The sequence below is a fragment of the Chiloscyllium plagiosum genome, chromosome 16 (genome assembly GCF_004010195.1).
Source record: "Chiloscyllium plagiosum isolate BGI_BamShark_2017 chromosome 16, ASM401019v2, whole genome shotgun sequence".
In the NCBI taxonomy this organism is placed as follows: Eukaryota; Metazoa; Chordata; class Chondrichthyes; order Orectolobiformes; family Hemiscylliidae; genus Chiloscyllium; species Chiloscyllium plagiosum.
This window is the reverse complement of record NC_057725.1, coordinates 20,344,558-20,359,812: the sequence shown is the minus strand read 5'-3', so window position 1 is coordinate 20,359,812 and position 15,255 is coordinate 20,344,558. Positions and strand designations below refer to the sequence as shown.

Here is a 15,255-nt window from a genome sequence, read left to right as displayed (position 1 = left end):
TAGATTGGTGGTGTGGGTGTTATAACCAGGGAGTGTGCGGGGCTTAAGATGTGAGGGTCGGGGAGGGCATGTGGTGGTTCAAAGGAGCTTCGGGTGGGAGCGGGTGAGGGTTGGAGGTGAGGGTGTGATATCTCTATACTGGGGAAGTGGGGATGGTTTGTCCACACTATCTGCATGTGTGTGTATGTATGAATGGTCTCTGTGTAGGGATGGTGGTGTGGTCTGTCTTCAGTGTTGGGGGGAAGTATCAGTCCACTCGTGAGCTTCAAATGGTCACTATCATCTCGGAATCACAGTAGAATTATGATATATATTGAACAGAAGGAAGTTTTATAGAAATTGTGCCTGTTGTGCCTTTCTGAAAGAGTGTTCTGTTCAGTTTCAGCTCTTGGCTGTTTATGATTTTATTTCTTTCAACACTCCAACAAACTATATTGCAGTTTAATTTCCTGGGAGAGAGGAAGGCTATGAAAAGAAAGGCAATCCTAAATTGTTTTACAATGACATTAAGGATGAATTGATAACAAGAGAAAGAGTATGTTAACGACCACAGTAGTATTTTTGTATGTGGACCCAGAGTTGTGAATGGATACATTGTGTCTGTGAGAGGGTCAATATGAAATCATGGAGAAGCTCTGTGATACAATTACATGAATCAGCATAGACAGAGAGGAGGTCCTTAATGATCTGGCAGGCTGAAAAGAAGATAAACCTCTGGAACTAAATTAACTATTTCCCAGTTTATTGAGTGAGGCAACAGTGGAAGTAGCACTGATGCTTGCAAACATTTTCAAATCCTCTCTGGCCACAGGAGAGGTCTGAGGACTGGAGAACTGACAGTGTGGTACCGTTCTTAAGTAAGGAGCAAGGGATAAACTAGGAAACTACAGGCCAATTGGACTAACATTGCTGGTGGGGAAATTATTGGAAACAATACTCTGGATGTTGCTGGGAACATTTGAGTTATAAGGAAAATCTGGGACTTTTTTCACTGGAGCATAGGAAGTTGAGAATCAATCTGATAGAAGTTTATAAAATAATGAGAGGTTATAGATAGAGTTAATGGTAATTGACTTTACCCTAGGTTGGGGATTTCAAGACTAGGGGACGCCGTTTTAAAGTTAGAGGTGAAAAGACACAAGGCAAATTATTTTTTACACGCAGGGTGGTTTGCGTGTGGATTTAATGTCCCGAGAAAGTGGTGGAGATGGGTACAAGTGCATTGTTTAAAAGACGTTTGGGTAGATACTTGAATAGGAAAGGATATGGGCCAGGAGCTAGCAGGTGGGATTATGTTTGGCTGGGACTGGATTGGATTGAAGGGTCTGTTTCTGTGCTGTATGATTCTATGACTCTCTAATTTCTGATTTACTTTCCTTTTAACCATTTAAAATCATTACCTCGTCATTGTTCTGACAGACCCTCCATTTTTCTGGGTTAAATTTCACCAACATTGATTCATTCTGTTTACTAATTTGTCTTTGTCTCCTAAATTCATACAAACCATTCAAAAGCTAACCAGGCTTTCTACTGTAATGTCTAAGTTGATATTATGTTGCTAAATAATGTCTGTATTACATATTATAGGCCAGTGCAAAGTGTTCTAAAGTCCTCGAACATTAATATGACTTTAATACCATGTACCTTAATCTTATAATCAGAAGCCTCTTGTGTAATGGCATACGAAATTGCTTTTGAGAATCCACTTGTCCTGCAATTCCTGTCATTATACACTTCATTATTTCCTCAAGCACTTGATGCAGTTTGTCAGCTATGACTTGCCTTTTATAGATTTCTCTCTCTGTGATGATGTTAATTTGGTCTGGTTTCATGGCAGGTAGAAACCTACCCCATCTGCATGTGAATTATGTAGGAAAGAAAGATTTATATTTATCTAATTTGTACATTTACAACATTCTACAAAGAAGTTTTGTTATGAGCATTTCGTTTTCTCTTTGAATTCCAGTGCTCCTGTTTTTCAGTTTGTTTCATGTGGAGGCCCCAGAAAGCAATTTTTATAAAAGTAAGTTTCTTATGAAGCGACTGTAAGATTTCTGCTGAATTGCAGATCATTGCAACATGGCCTGAGAGGTAATTGTTGCAAAAAGAAATGGTGTTAACCACTGTGCCACCTGGACTGCTGAGTAATCTAGTTTTCATCCTTTTGTTAGTGTTGAAACCATTCTGTTTAAGAAGCCAACATTGTGGCACCTGTTCATATAGTTTGTGCAATAAATCTGACAATGCTGTGTTATCATTTCTAAAGCTGATTTGAGAATTGCTTTTTAATATGAAATTTAGATTGCAATTTTTCCAATTTCACACAATATTTCTGCTGAACAATAATCCGCATATTAAACAATTGGAATTTGGCTTTCTATAGTAACTAATCACACTCAAGGTGGTCACTCTTAGCCCTGAGAAGGTTCAGTTCACCTCAGATTACCCTGCAGTTCCTATGCAGTAATAACAGGAGGGTGTTTGCCATTAAAGCGATGCCGCTGTCAAGCCAAAAAGATGTTTTGTCGATCAGACAAATGAATAATGTGGTATATGCATTTCCGTGCTTGTGTGATGCCAGGTATGTAGGTTGAAAATCCCAAAGATGAGTGGGTCGAATCAAACAGCATGTCTCTGGCTGCTCGCAATAAAGGTACTGATTGTCCACAGCCAGCCTGTACTTGCAAAGCCCACAGCAGTGTCTAAGATTAGATGCAATTCTAAAATTCAATACTTGCTTTGTAATCCTGCATGTGCAACAGATTATGCTGACAGCCAATTTATGATAGTACAGTATGGCCCACTTGTATGTACTGAAAAGTACATATAATATTACACAAGGTCCTGTTCTTTGCAGATAGGAAGAACATGTATATGCACTGTACCTGTTTCAGCCATTTAGAGTCATAGAGATGTACAGCACGGAAACAGACCCTTCAATCTAACTCGTCCATGTCGACCAGATATCCGAAATAAATCTAGTCCCACTTGCCAGCATTTGGCCCATATCTCTCTAAACCCTTCCTATTCATATATTCATCCAGATGCCTTTTAAATCACATTTCTCACTTCCCATGAAGTTCTAGGGTACACCTGATGAGGTCCCTGGGATTTATCTACCTTTATGCATTTTAAGCTGTCCAGCACGACCTCCTTTGTGATGTGGACATTTTTCAAGATATCACTATTTATTTCCCACATTCTATATCTTTCAAATCCTTCTCCATAGTAAACACGGATGCAAAATACTCATTTAGTATCTTCCCCATTTCCTGCGGTTTCACACATAAGTGGCCTTGCTGATCTTTAAGGGGCCCTATTCTTTCACTAGTTACCCTTTTGTCCTTAATGTATTTGTAGAATCCCTTTGGATTCTCCTTCACCCTATTTGCCAAAGTTATCTCATGTCCCCATTTTGCCTCCCTGATTTCCCTCCTACTGCCCTTATACTGGATTCACTTGATTTCCGTTGTCTATACTTGACATCTGCTTCCTTCTTTTTCTCGACCAAAACCTCAATTTTTTGAGTCATTCAGCATTCCCTACAACTCTTAGCATTTAACCCAGCAGGAACATGCTCTCTCTGGACTTTCATCTTATTTTTGATGGCTACCCATTTTCCAGCTGTCCCTTTACCTGCAAACAATCACCCCCAATCGACTTTTGAAAGTGCTTGCCTAATACTGTCCAAATTGGCCATCCTCCAGTTTAGAACTTTTAATTTTTAGATTCGGCCTATCCTTTTCCATCACTATTTTAGGACTAATAGAATTATGGTCACTGGTCCGGAAGTGCTTCCCTAATGACATCTCAGTCACCTGCCTCCCTTGTTTTCCCAGAGGAGGTCAAGTTTTGCACCTTCTCTAGTAGGTACAGCCACAAACTGAATTGGAAATCTTTCTTGTACATGCTTAGTAAATTCCTCTTTATCCAAGCTCTTAATACTATTGGCAGTCCCAGTCTACGTCTGGTAAGTTAAACTCTCCCACCATAACTACCCAATTATTCTTACAGATAACTGATATCTCTTGACAAATTTGTTTCTCAATTTCTCTCTGACTATTGGGGAGCCTACAGTACAATACCAATAAGGTGATCATCCCGTTCTTATTTCTCAATTACACCCAAATAACTTCCCTGGACATATTCCCAGGAATTTCCTCTCTACTTAGACTCATAGAGATGTACAGCATGGAAACAGATCCTTCGGTCCAACTTGTCCATGCCGACCAGATATCCCAACCCAATCTAGTCCCACTTGTCATCACTCAGCCCACGTCCCTCAAACCCTTCCTATTCATATCCCCATCCAGATGCCTTTTAAATCTTGCAATCGTACGAGCCTCTACCACTTCCTTTGGCAGCTCATTACAAATATACATACCACCCTCTGCTCTGACGCTCCAGTTGATTAATTTATCAGGGCAGTGTCCTGACCAATCAAAGTCAACCTGCGTGGTTTGAAATTTAACTAAATCTGTCTGTTAACTGCCAATTAGTATCAATGGGTGCACTATCAATGACAGCATCTCTACCAATCAGAGTCCAATAGCCAATCAATTAGCAATTTGCTCTTCTGCAACATAAATGTTGGTTTTGTGCAGCTGTAAATGTAACTTTGTTGTTAAAAAAAAAACAGGAGATTCAGTGTCTCCTTAGTTTAGGGGAAAAAAAAATAAACAGGGGATCTAACACAGCACTGCCCTTTAAGAAAAAAAAGAATAAATGTTGGTTTTGCCTTTTAATTGGCATTCTTGCAAAATGTCCTGATGACTGTAAGTCCAAAAGCTTTGACCAAATGTGGTGTTTTTCAACAATAGCAAAAATATGCTAATTTTTAATAATTGCATAAGAAATAGGAGCAGAAATTGGCCTTCCAGCTGTTCAAGCTTGCTTTGTCATTAGAATAGATCTACTTCAACATCATTTTTCTGCACTGTTCCCATATCCTTTCCACGTTGAAATCAATTGATTGTGGTTTTAAATATACTCAGCATCTGATCATCCACAGCCCTCTGGGACTGAGAATTCCAAAGATTCCTCTGAGTGAAGAAATTCTTCTTTTCAGTCCTGACTGACCTGTTCCTTATAGAGTGATAGAGTCCTACAGTGTGGAGACAGGCTCTTTGGCCCAAACTGGTCCATGCTGACCAAAAGTTCTCAGGCAATGCCCCTGATTTTAGACTTCCTAGCAAGAGAAACATCCTACTTCGTCTACCTTGTCAATCCTTGTAAAATGTTTGAATGAGATCACCTCTCATTCCTCTAATTTCCAGAAAATAAAATCTGAGAATATTTACTCTTTCCTCCTAAGACAATCTCTGCCTTCAGCAGTTAGTTTGAATCTTTGCTGTACTTGTTCTTCGACATTAATATGAAAAACAACTGACAAGGTATTCGATAGGGTTTCTTTTTTACAGACTTGAAGGGTAAGTAAGGCGCTTTGGCATTTATTTTTATTTGCCATATCTTCATTAGATTAACGGTCTTGGCTCAGCCAAGTCGTAATTCTGGGAACATCGGGAGCAGGATGAAACCATTCAACCATCTGAACCTGCACAGCCTTTTAGTGAGAAAATGATTGTGATCTCAAGTCTACTTTCATGTCTGACTCCTGTTCGTTATATATATCTGATTTGGAGGAGAATGCAAATGGCCTGATTAGTACGTTTGTGGATGACACAAGTTGTGGGGTGCTGCAGACAGTGAGGAGGACTGTCAAAGGATACAGCAGGATATAGATAGGTTGGAGACTTGGGCGGAGAAATGACAGGTGCTGTTTAATCCAGACAAGTGCTGGTGATGCATTTTGGAAGATCTAATGTAGGAGGGAGGTATACAGTAAGTGGCAGAACCTGTAGAAGCGGCAACATAAGAGGATGTAGGCGTATGGATCATAGTTCCCTGAAAATGGCAAGACAAGTGGATAAGGTAGTCAAGAAGGTATATGGCATACTTGCCTTCACCAGTTGGGGTACAGAGTAAAACACATTGGCAAGTCATGTTGCAGCTGTTTCGAATTTAATTAGGCGGCATTTGAAATATTGTGTACAGTTTTGGCTGCCACATTACTAGAAGAATGTGGAGGCTTTGGTGAGGGTGCAGGAACAGTTTACTGTGAGTTTGCCTGGTTTGAAGGGTATTAGCTATGAAGAGAGATTGAACAAACTTATTTTGTTTTCAATTGAACTTTAGATGATGAGGTTCCACCTGACAGAAGCTTACAAAATATGAAAGGCATGGAAAGAATGGATAGTTGGAGTCTTTTTTCCTAGGTTAGAAATGCCAATTGTAGGGGAAATAGGTTTATGGTAAAAAGGGGTAAATTTAAAAGGAGATGAGAGGCAAGGTTTTTACTCAAAGGATATTAATTTTCTGGAATGCAACTAGAGGAAGTGGTGAAAATGGATACAATAGAAAGGTTTAAGAGGCATCTTGACAGATCCATGAATAGGCAGGGAAGAGGCATATGGACCACATAGAGGCAAAAGGATGTCAGCAAGTCTTGGTGGGCTGAAGGGACTGTTCCTATGCTTACTGTTCTTATTATTTTTTTGATTCAAGCACAAGGACCCTGAAATCCTCCTGACTTACAGTCTTCTGCAGTCTTTCTCCATTTAAGTAATATATGACTTTTTTTTGCTGCCAAAAGGCATAACTCCATTTTCCCCTCATTATATTCCAACTGCCAATTTTTTGACCACTTGCTCAACCTGCCTATACCTCCCCCAGCAAACTCTTTTTGTTAACCTCACCATGTACATTTCCATCTGCTTTTGTATGATCCACAAACTTGTCTGTTGTACATTTACTTTCCTCATCCATTAATATATTACAAAATAATTGTGGCTCCAACACCGATTCCTGTAAACTTATCTAGTTAAGGGCTGCCATCCTTTGGCTGCCATCTTAACTCTGTCTTCTATCGTTAGTCAATCCTCTGTTCGTTCTAATCTTACTATCCCCAACACTATGGATTCTTATCTTGTTAAGTATCCTATGTGAAGTTCCTTTCAAACATCTTTTGGAAACCCAAATATATTACATCTACAGGTTTCCCTTTAGCTATTCTTCCTGAACCACTTCAAAGAATTCTAAATTTTGTTAGGCTTGAGTTACTTTTCATAAAGCCATGCTGTCTCTACTTGTCAAAATTATGCATTTTTAAATGCCCGCTATAGCATACTTTATGATAGACGCTTAACATTTTCTCGATGACAGATGCCAAGCCAAGTGGCCTGTAGTTATCTTTTTTTGTCTCCTTCCCAGTTTTCCATTCCTCTGGGACTTTTCTCAAATTTGTTGGAAGGTTACTTCCTGTGCATCTGCTATCTCTGGAGTTATTTTCTTTAATATCCTAGGGTGCAACCCATCAGGCTCAGGGGCCGTTAGACAAATCAATTTCCCTGGTACTTTTTCTCCCACTTATTTGCCTGTTGGTCATTTGGTATTTTGGGAATATTTTTAATATAATTTGCTACGAAGACTGTTGCCAATCATTTTTAGCTCCTCTGCCATTTCCTGGTTTCTGATTAATATTTACCAGCTTTTTTCTCACAGGAGCCTTTCTTCACTTTGGCCCCTCTCTTCCTTTTTGTATGTTTGAAGAAGTGCTTTCTGTCCATAGAATCATAGAATCAGAATCACAGAAGTGTTACAGTACAGAAGGAGGCCCTGAAGCTCATTAAGTGAGCATCATTACCAAGTGCCAGTCTCCATTTCTTCCCCTTACTTTGGCATATTAGTTTTATGCAAATAATCATCTTATGCCCTCTTTAGTGCCTCAACTGAATCTGTCTCCAGCACACTTCTAGGCAGGACATTCCATACCCTAACTACTTAGTGAGTGAAAAAGTTTTATTTTCCACTTCTTCCTTAGTTCTTTTCTGATCACTTTAAATCTCTGCCCTCTTGATCTTGTTCCCTTTAAAAAGCAGGGATAATTTTTCTCTATCTACTCATCCAGCCTGCTCATAATCTTGAAAACCTCTATCCGATCTCCACCCAGCCTTCTCTCCAAGAAGAACAGTCTCAACCTTTTCAAACCATCCTAATAATTGAAGGTCCTCATCTCTGAAACCATTCTTGTAAATGAAATCCACTTAGCTATAACTTGCCAGTTAACCATCAAAGTTTGTTTTCTCCCTTTTTTGGTCATATTTTGTTGGTTTTTCAAACTTTCCAATCCTCTGGTTTACCACCAGTTTTATTTTTCAATTTGACACTATCCTTATCTTTGTTAACATGCTCTGGTTTATCCTCTTGCTAGACTCCTTCCTTACTGGGATATATCTTTATTGTGAGTCATTAACTATTTTCTTCAACATTGTCTTTCTTCATCAACCATTTTCTTTTGCTAGACTCTTTCCCAGTCCACTCCAGCCAACTTAACCTTATTCCTTTATAATTAGAGGTCTTTTCATCTTGTGTTTTGGCCAAAATGTATTTCCCAACCAAATCCTCCATTTAGCTACAGGAAGGCACTTCCATGCTCAGTCGTACTTTTTCAATTTTAGTACTGTATTTGGGTTTTACGAATGTAGCAGTCCAAACACACTACAGAGGAACCTCAATTATCTGAAAGACACAGGCGGGCAGTATTTCATTTGGTTAATCAAATTCCAGACAATCAAATGCTGGATAACATAGTTTAACCGAGCATCGGGACCTTGTGATCTTGCCGGATAATCTGATATTTGGATAATTGAATGCCAGATAATCGAGGTTCCTCTGTATATGCTTTCAAGTTTCAGCTTTTGTTTCCCTTCAAAACCATTTCAATTTTAGCTGTTTGCCGTTAATTCTTCATTATTTTAAAGAGGGGACAGTAGTTGATCTTAGTGGTTTTCTTTTTCTCAGTATGTGCAGTGGATCATGTAGTCTCCATTCCTGCTGTCATTTTATGTTCAGTGTTTGGATGTAAATGCCCAATGTCTGCTTTTTTATTACCACTTCACAGACAGGATATAAAGCAGCAGTAATTTCTCTAGCATGTAAATTCTTTAATGTTATTCAGATAGTTGCATTATGATGCACAGGCATCCCTTTAATTGTCAGGTAGACCTTTTGCTGTTGACTAACTTTATAGTGAGTTACAGAAGGCTTGGTTCTACATAATTCATATATTTTGGCTTTTAGCAAAATTGATTTAATGCTGTTGCTGTAATGTAATTGTACTAAACTGAGTGAATTTAAAACTTTCTTTTGAATTACCGATCAGTACTGTTGGTTCTGAATGTTGTGACTGAACAGACTGGAACATGGAGACACTGTGCAGAGAAATATCTGTTTTTCATTCTTTTCTCATGGTCCCTGATGACCAAGGCAATTCTGGCTTTGAACAATGTTTCCCTTTCACATAGGTATGAGTTAAAATTTAATATTTTCGCACAATTTATGCTCACAGTAGTTTTTGCCCTACATTTACAACTAGTTTGGTTTTTGTGTGAAGAGAAAATGCTTGGTCATCCTGAGAATGGAAATCATTTAGAATTTTGCACCTTTTTTAAAATAGAAAACTAACCGATGTCTTGGAACATAAGTCATGGAATAGCCATTTGGCCCTTTTGGGCCTGCAATACCATTCAATAAAATCGTATTTGACCTGATTGTGGTCTCATCTCCAGCTTCCTTTCTGCCCTGCATAATCCTTGACTCTCCTCTATCAAAAAAATCTGTTATTCAACCTTGGATAAATTCAATGGCCCAGCCGCCACTGCTCTTTGGAAAAGAGAATTTCACATACTAACAACCGTCTGAATAAGAACATTTTTCCTCCTCTCCATTCAAAAAGTATTAAATAAAAGTATACTAAATGAAGATAAAACAACAAATAAGCCAGGTGAACCTTCTTCAAATTGTTTCTAACACAATTACATCTTTTTTCAAATAGAGATCAAAACTCTACACAGATGTAGTTTCATCAGTTACTTTATATGATTTGTGCAATTTCTCTCTTTTTATATTCCATTTCTCGTTGCAATAAACAGCAACATTCCACTTGCTTCCTGCTAAACTGCTCACTGCACCTATCTCATTTTTTAAATTGCATTCTTCATGTTTTTTTAATCAGAATGTTGTCTGTGGTCTGTCATTCCCTGATCCTCATCCTTTTTTCATTTTCTCCTCCTTGGAGATTGAGACAGTCCAACTGTCCTATGGTACCTCACCCATCTAAGCATCCTTTATGCATGAGGCCAGCCTTGATTATGGATTGGCTTCACATTTACATTTACCTTCAAATTTCAAACTTGACAGGGTTCAAACATCTACACTCACCATTTTAATGGGATTTGGATTCAAATTCTGAGACAGTTAGAATTGGAAATGAATTGATCACCAATTTGGAGAGTTAGCTCCAAGACTGTGACCCAGCAGGTTTGAGGGTAACTAAATTACATGATTTTGTTTTATAAAGTGAACACTTTGGACAAAAATCTATCAGAAAGTAAAACATAATCAAATGTAAATAGAGTCAAATTTGTATTATGACAGTCTGGGTTAAAAAAAGTGGTTGCTTGTTACTGTCTGTAATTAATGTAACATTTATCTTTTCTGATGTCCTCTGAGCGAAATGTATTTCCAGTAATTTTAGCTTCATACACTGAAATAGCAGCTGTGAAAGTGTAGGTTTTTAATCATTATCTTTTCTGATTCTGGATTTTCTTTAGAAAAAATTTGAAATTATTAGCCAATAGCTTTTTCTATCTCTGATCCATTTGCTTATTGCCTTACTATTTTTTGAATACAGACGTTGCACTTGATTGGATATGAATACATCATTTATATGTTAGTTGAAGTTGGTGACCTTCACTGTCCTTTTAAATGTAGAGGTAACGTAAATAGAGCACAAAAATGACTAACAGCTTTGGTCACTTCCATAATGACATGCCTTTTCTCCCTCACTGAGTTTTCTGGACTGTGCCTAAAAATAATGTGGTAATAGTAGATCAAATTTTGTCGACAAAGTTTAATTTATATTTTTCTAGATGAAGGAAACTTTGCAGAGACTGACACGAATTATCAAGGGACATTATTCAACAACTTCTCTACAATTTGATAAGTTATTCAATTGCAAAAATCTTATTTGAAAACTACTGTATTATAAGTACATTAAATAGTTCTATCTTTAAAACTGATTGCTATTAGTTACTATGGCAGCCCTGCATCCTTACCTCTGATCACTTTCTTTAAACAATATTACCGTCAAGTACAAAGGAGACTGAACTTGCCTGTAGATTTAGAAGGTGGCGAAGACTTGGCAAACATGCAGCATACAAGCAGTGTAGAAGATATTTCAGGGAGTTTACAGCTGGTGCAGATGGTACTAAGCAGAACCCTGATGAGAGTAACTGTCTGATTGCTGGAGTACAACAGATGCAACAATGACGTTGGAAGTTCTAAAGGTACAAGATAACCAATATATCAAATACACTACAATACATCTGCAGCACCTAAACTTTATTAATACTCTAACCCTCTTAAAACTTGATTAAATCCTTCATATTAAATTCCCTTTGCTAGTTATCATACTGGTTGTAATTTTAGGGAAAGCTCTTCAATTTGTATTTCTTTTCTTAGATGTAGAGATGCTGGTAGGCAACTTTTAGGTTTATTATTAAAGCAAAATGTTAGCTTACTTGGGTACATTAATGATACCATGGATCAGAATCCCAAAGTATAATGTACATTTTTAACTTTGTGCGTTGTAACTCTAAAATATGTTATTTTAAAAGAGAATTAATACAGTCAAAAATGGCTGTGGATGTGAATTAAGTGACTTTCTCGACGGAAATACACTCATGGAATGTCACCTATGGAAATGAAGAGAACTTCAAATAACATCCCTTCACTGTGGAGAAGAGGCAAGTCAAAACAGACTGGACTGTGATCTCTTGTGACTATGAAAATAACAAGATGCTGATGACCCCTACTGAACAGCAAGCCATTTCCCTGCAGATTACGTCCCACAATGCATTCATGTTTTGTACTTTTCCCTTTGAAGAATACACAAGGACAGTTTAGTGCACTAATGGGACTGAATGCTCTTGTGCGTACCAGCCTGTGTTTGAGTATTACCATACCACAGTCAAAGAGCTCTCTCCGAGTCACCCCTGTGTTGCGAGAAAAAGGATTCTTTCGCTCTGTGTCATGGAAATTAGGTAGCTAGCAGCCAAGCAAAAGGAAACAGGACAGTAAAAGGACTTTCTCTGACACTGAATGCTAGAATACAGTCATGGCCAATAGGAATCAGAATGATAAGATCTCTACTAATCTGACCGTAAAATTGACTTTTCAACTAACAATGTTATTCTACTGACAACCTTCACTGCAACAGCTACCATGTTCAACTATCCACTCTTCACAAACAATTCAGAGTCTGATGTCTTTTTAATCTTTATCTTTTTTGGACTTGCCTCTTATTTCTAATCTCTGTTTATGTGTTGTGTTACTAATTCTTCTGTCGTTTGTTAGTTATTGGACTCATGCTTTATTAACTCATAAGCCTGGATAAATTGTCTCCTTTTTGGGCATAAATTCATTTGAGTCTGGAAAAATACATTCACAAGGGAAGGACCTTTTTAAAATTAACTCTTGTGATCAGCCGAGAGGATGGGTGAATAAAGAAGTAGAACAGTTCATCCCTCCTCACCCATGAGTTTAATGATTTGGGGTCTGGTCGTCACGACTGCCAACATGTCATTCATTGAAGTTTTTGCATTTGTGATTAAGAAACTAGTTTTCGCAGAAACTCAAACTGTAACCTAACAAGAGTAATTCCCAAATACATGGTCATCACAATTTACTGATTATTCCTGAATTGAAAACACTCTTTTAATTTATTGTGATTTCTAGCAAGAACATTTTATGAAAACAATTTTCCAATTTTGCTGTATTCTATGGAAGGTGATGTCTTTATGAAGCTTTTTGAATTGTAATGCAAAGGAGAGGCTGAATAGACTGGGGCTATTTTTCCCTGGAGCATCGGAGGCTGAGGGGTCATCTTAGAGGTTTATAAAATGAGGGGCATGGATAGGGTAAATAGACAAAGTCTATTTGTGGGAGTCCAAAATTAGAGGGCGTAGGTTTAAGTTGAGAGGAGAAAGATTTAAAAGGGACCTACAGACAACTTTTTTATGCAGAGAGTGGTACAAGAATGGACTGATCTGCCAGAGGAAGTGATGGAGGTTGGTACAATTACAGCATTTAAGAGGCATCTGGATGGGTATATGAATAGGAATGGTTTAGAGGGATGTGGGCCAAATGCAGGCAAATGGGACTAAATTTATTTAGGATAACTGGTCGGCATGGACAGGTTGGACTGAAGGGTCTGTTTCCATGCTATATGTCTCTATGATTCTAAATGCACAATAATGTTCATTCAGTAACCAGATAGAATAGCTGTACAATTGACAGCTCAACATGATAAGTAGATAGTGAATAGTGCTCAGAATAAGTTCTAGAAAATATTATACTCTTGATTATAAAGAGGTCATATGATGTAGTGGATGGCATTTCTGCCTCTAAGAAAGAACTTTGGATTCAAGTCCCACTTAGAATTCCTTGGTCATTAAATTCCTATGTGTCATAACGTGGCTGAATAAATTGAGGATCAAGCTGCAAATCCTTCTGATACATGCCAACAGCAGGTAGTAGCAGTGGGCAAGATTCCCGGTCTGCCATGTAATGGAAAGAAAGTTTAAGACCTTTACTATCACTGTCCAGAGCTCCAGGCTGCTTGTTGTCACAGCAACTCAGTCTCCTTGTGTGATATGTAACAGGCCAGTACCACTCTTGATTATGAATTGTATAGACTTTATCAAAAGACCCTAGACACAATTTTGGGTTTCTGATGGCAATGTTGCACGGCTGTTTTCAAAGACAAATCCAAAAGATAAATAAAATGCCCTCTTTCTTAGACAGATTCTAAAGACTGAAAATTACATTCTTTCATTTGGAATTGTGGCTCCCGAGATGACTAAATAGTCTAGTGCTGAATTTGCATGCCCTGTCACAGATTTATAGGGGATCTTATGGTAAAATGGTATTGTCTCTATCTCCAAGCAAGAAAATCTGTTTAAGTTCCACCTACCCTAAAGGTGTGTCACAGCATGTCTGAACGGATTGATGAAAGTAACTACCCTGCCACAGGTGGGGCAGGTGATGTTTGAAGTAATGGTTGGATGCTGTGGTTTTTCTACGTTCCTTTTACTATTTTGCATCACTAGATCACATGACCTCTTTATAATCAAGAGATGCTCAAGATGGTTGGCAGCTTTGTAGATGTGTCCTCTCCAATTTGGGAAGTTTTGGGGAGGGATTTCCATGTGTTGATGGCAATATTGCATTTTTTCAGAGAAGCTTTCAGGTTGTCCTTTGAAGCATTTTCTCTTTCCTTCTAATAAGTGCTTGCCGTGGATAGCTATTATTTGGAAGACTTGTGTGAGACATGTGATGTGACAACAGTTGATTGATAGTACCTGGTACCTGATGCTGGTGTTGTTGGCCTGTGACAGGGCAGTGATTTAGTAGTGACTATCCTGCTATTGGATATGCAGGATTTTGCAGTCTCAACATTGGTGATATTTCTCTAGGGATTTGAGATGTCTGTTGTACATTGTCCATGTCTCCAAAATATGCAGAACGGTTGTTAACACTACTGCCCTCTCAACCAGGTTTGGAATATTTGTCATCAAATATTGTGTTCTTAAATAGCTAAAGGCTGCACTGGCGCAATGGAGACTCTGTTGAGTTTCATCATCAAAATCTGTCCTTGCTGCGAAAAATCTACCAAGATGTGAGAATTGAAACAGTATTCTGCATCGTGCAATTTTTCAGTTCTCTGCTTTTTCCTGTCTATTGCTGATTGATGAGGGCAGAGCAGTAGATGTGATCTATATGGACTTCAGTAAGGCTTTCGACATGGTTCCCCATGGGAGACTGATTAGCAAGGTTAGATCTCATGTATTACAGGGAGAACTAGCCATTTGGATACAGAACTGGCTCAAAGGTAGAAAACAGAGGGTGGTGGTGGACGGTTGTTTTTCAGACTGGAGGCCTGTGACCAGTGGAGTGCCACAAGGATCGGTGCTGGATCCTCTACTTTTTGTCATTTACATAAATGATTTGGGTGCGAGCATAAGAGGTACAGTTAGTAAGTTTGCAGATGACACCAAAGTTGGAAGTGTAGTGGACAGCGAAGAGGGTTACCTCAGATTACAACAGGATCTGGACCAGATGGGCCAATGGGCTGAG

General features: G+C 38.4%; 1 protein-coding gene across 1 annotated transcript in view; it reads left to right on the top strand.

The window, feature by feature from the left end:
* Positions 1-15,255, top strand: part of LOC122557668 (intraflagellar transport associated protein) — a 55,121-nt gene that overhangs the window by 2,980 nt on the left and 36,886 nt on the right. The window contains exon 2 of the mRNA XM_043705496.1: positions 1,967-2,023. The gene's annotated coding sequence lies outside the window, so the exon portion shown is untranslated. The remainder of the gene's footprint in view (positions 1-1,966; positions 2,024-15,255) is intronic.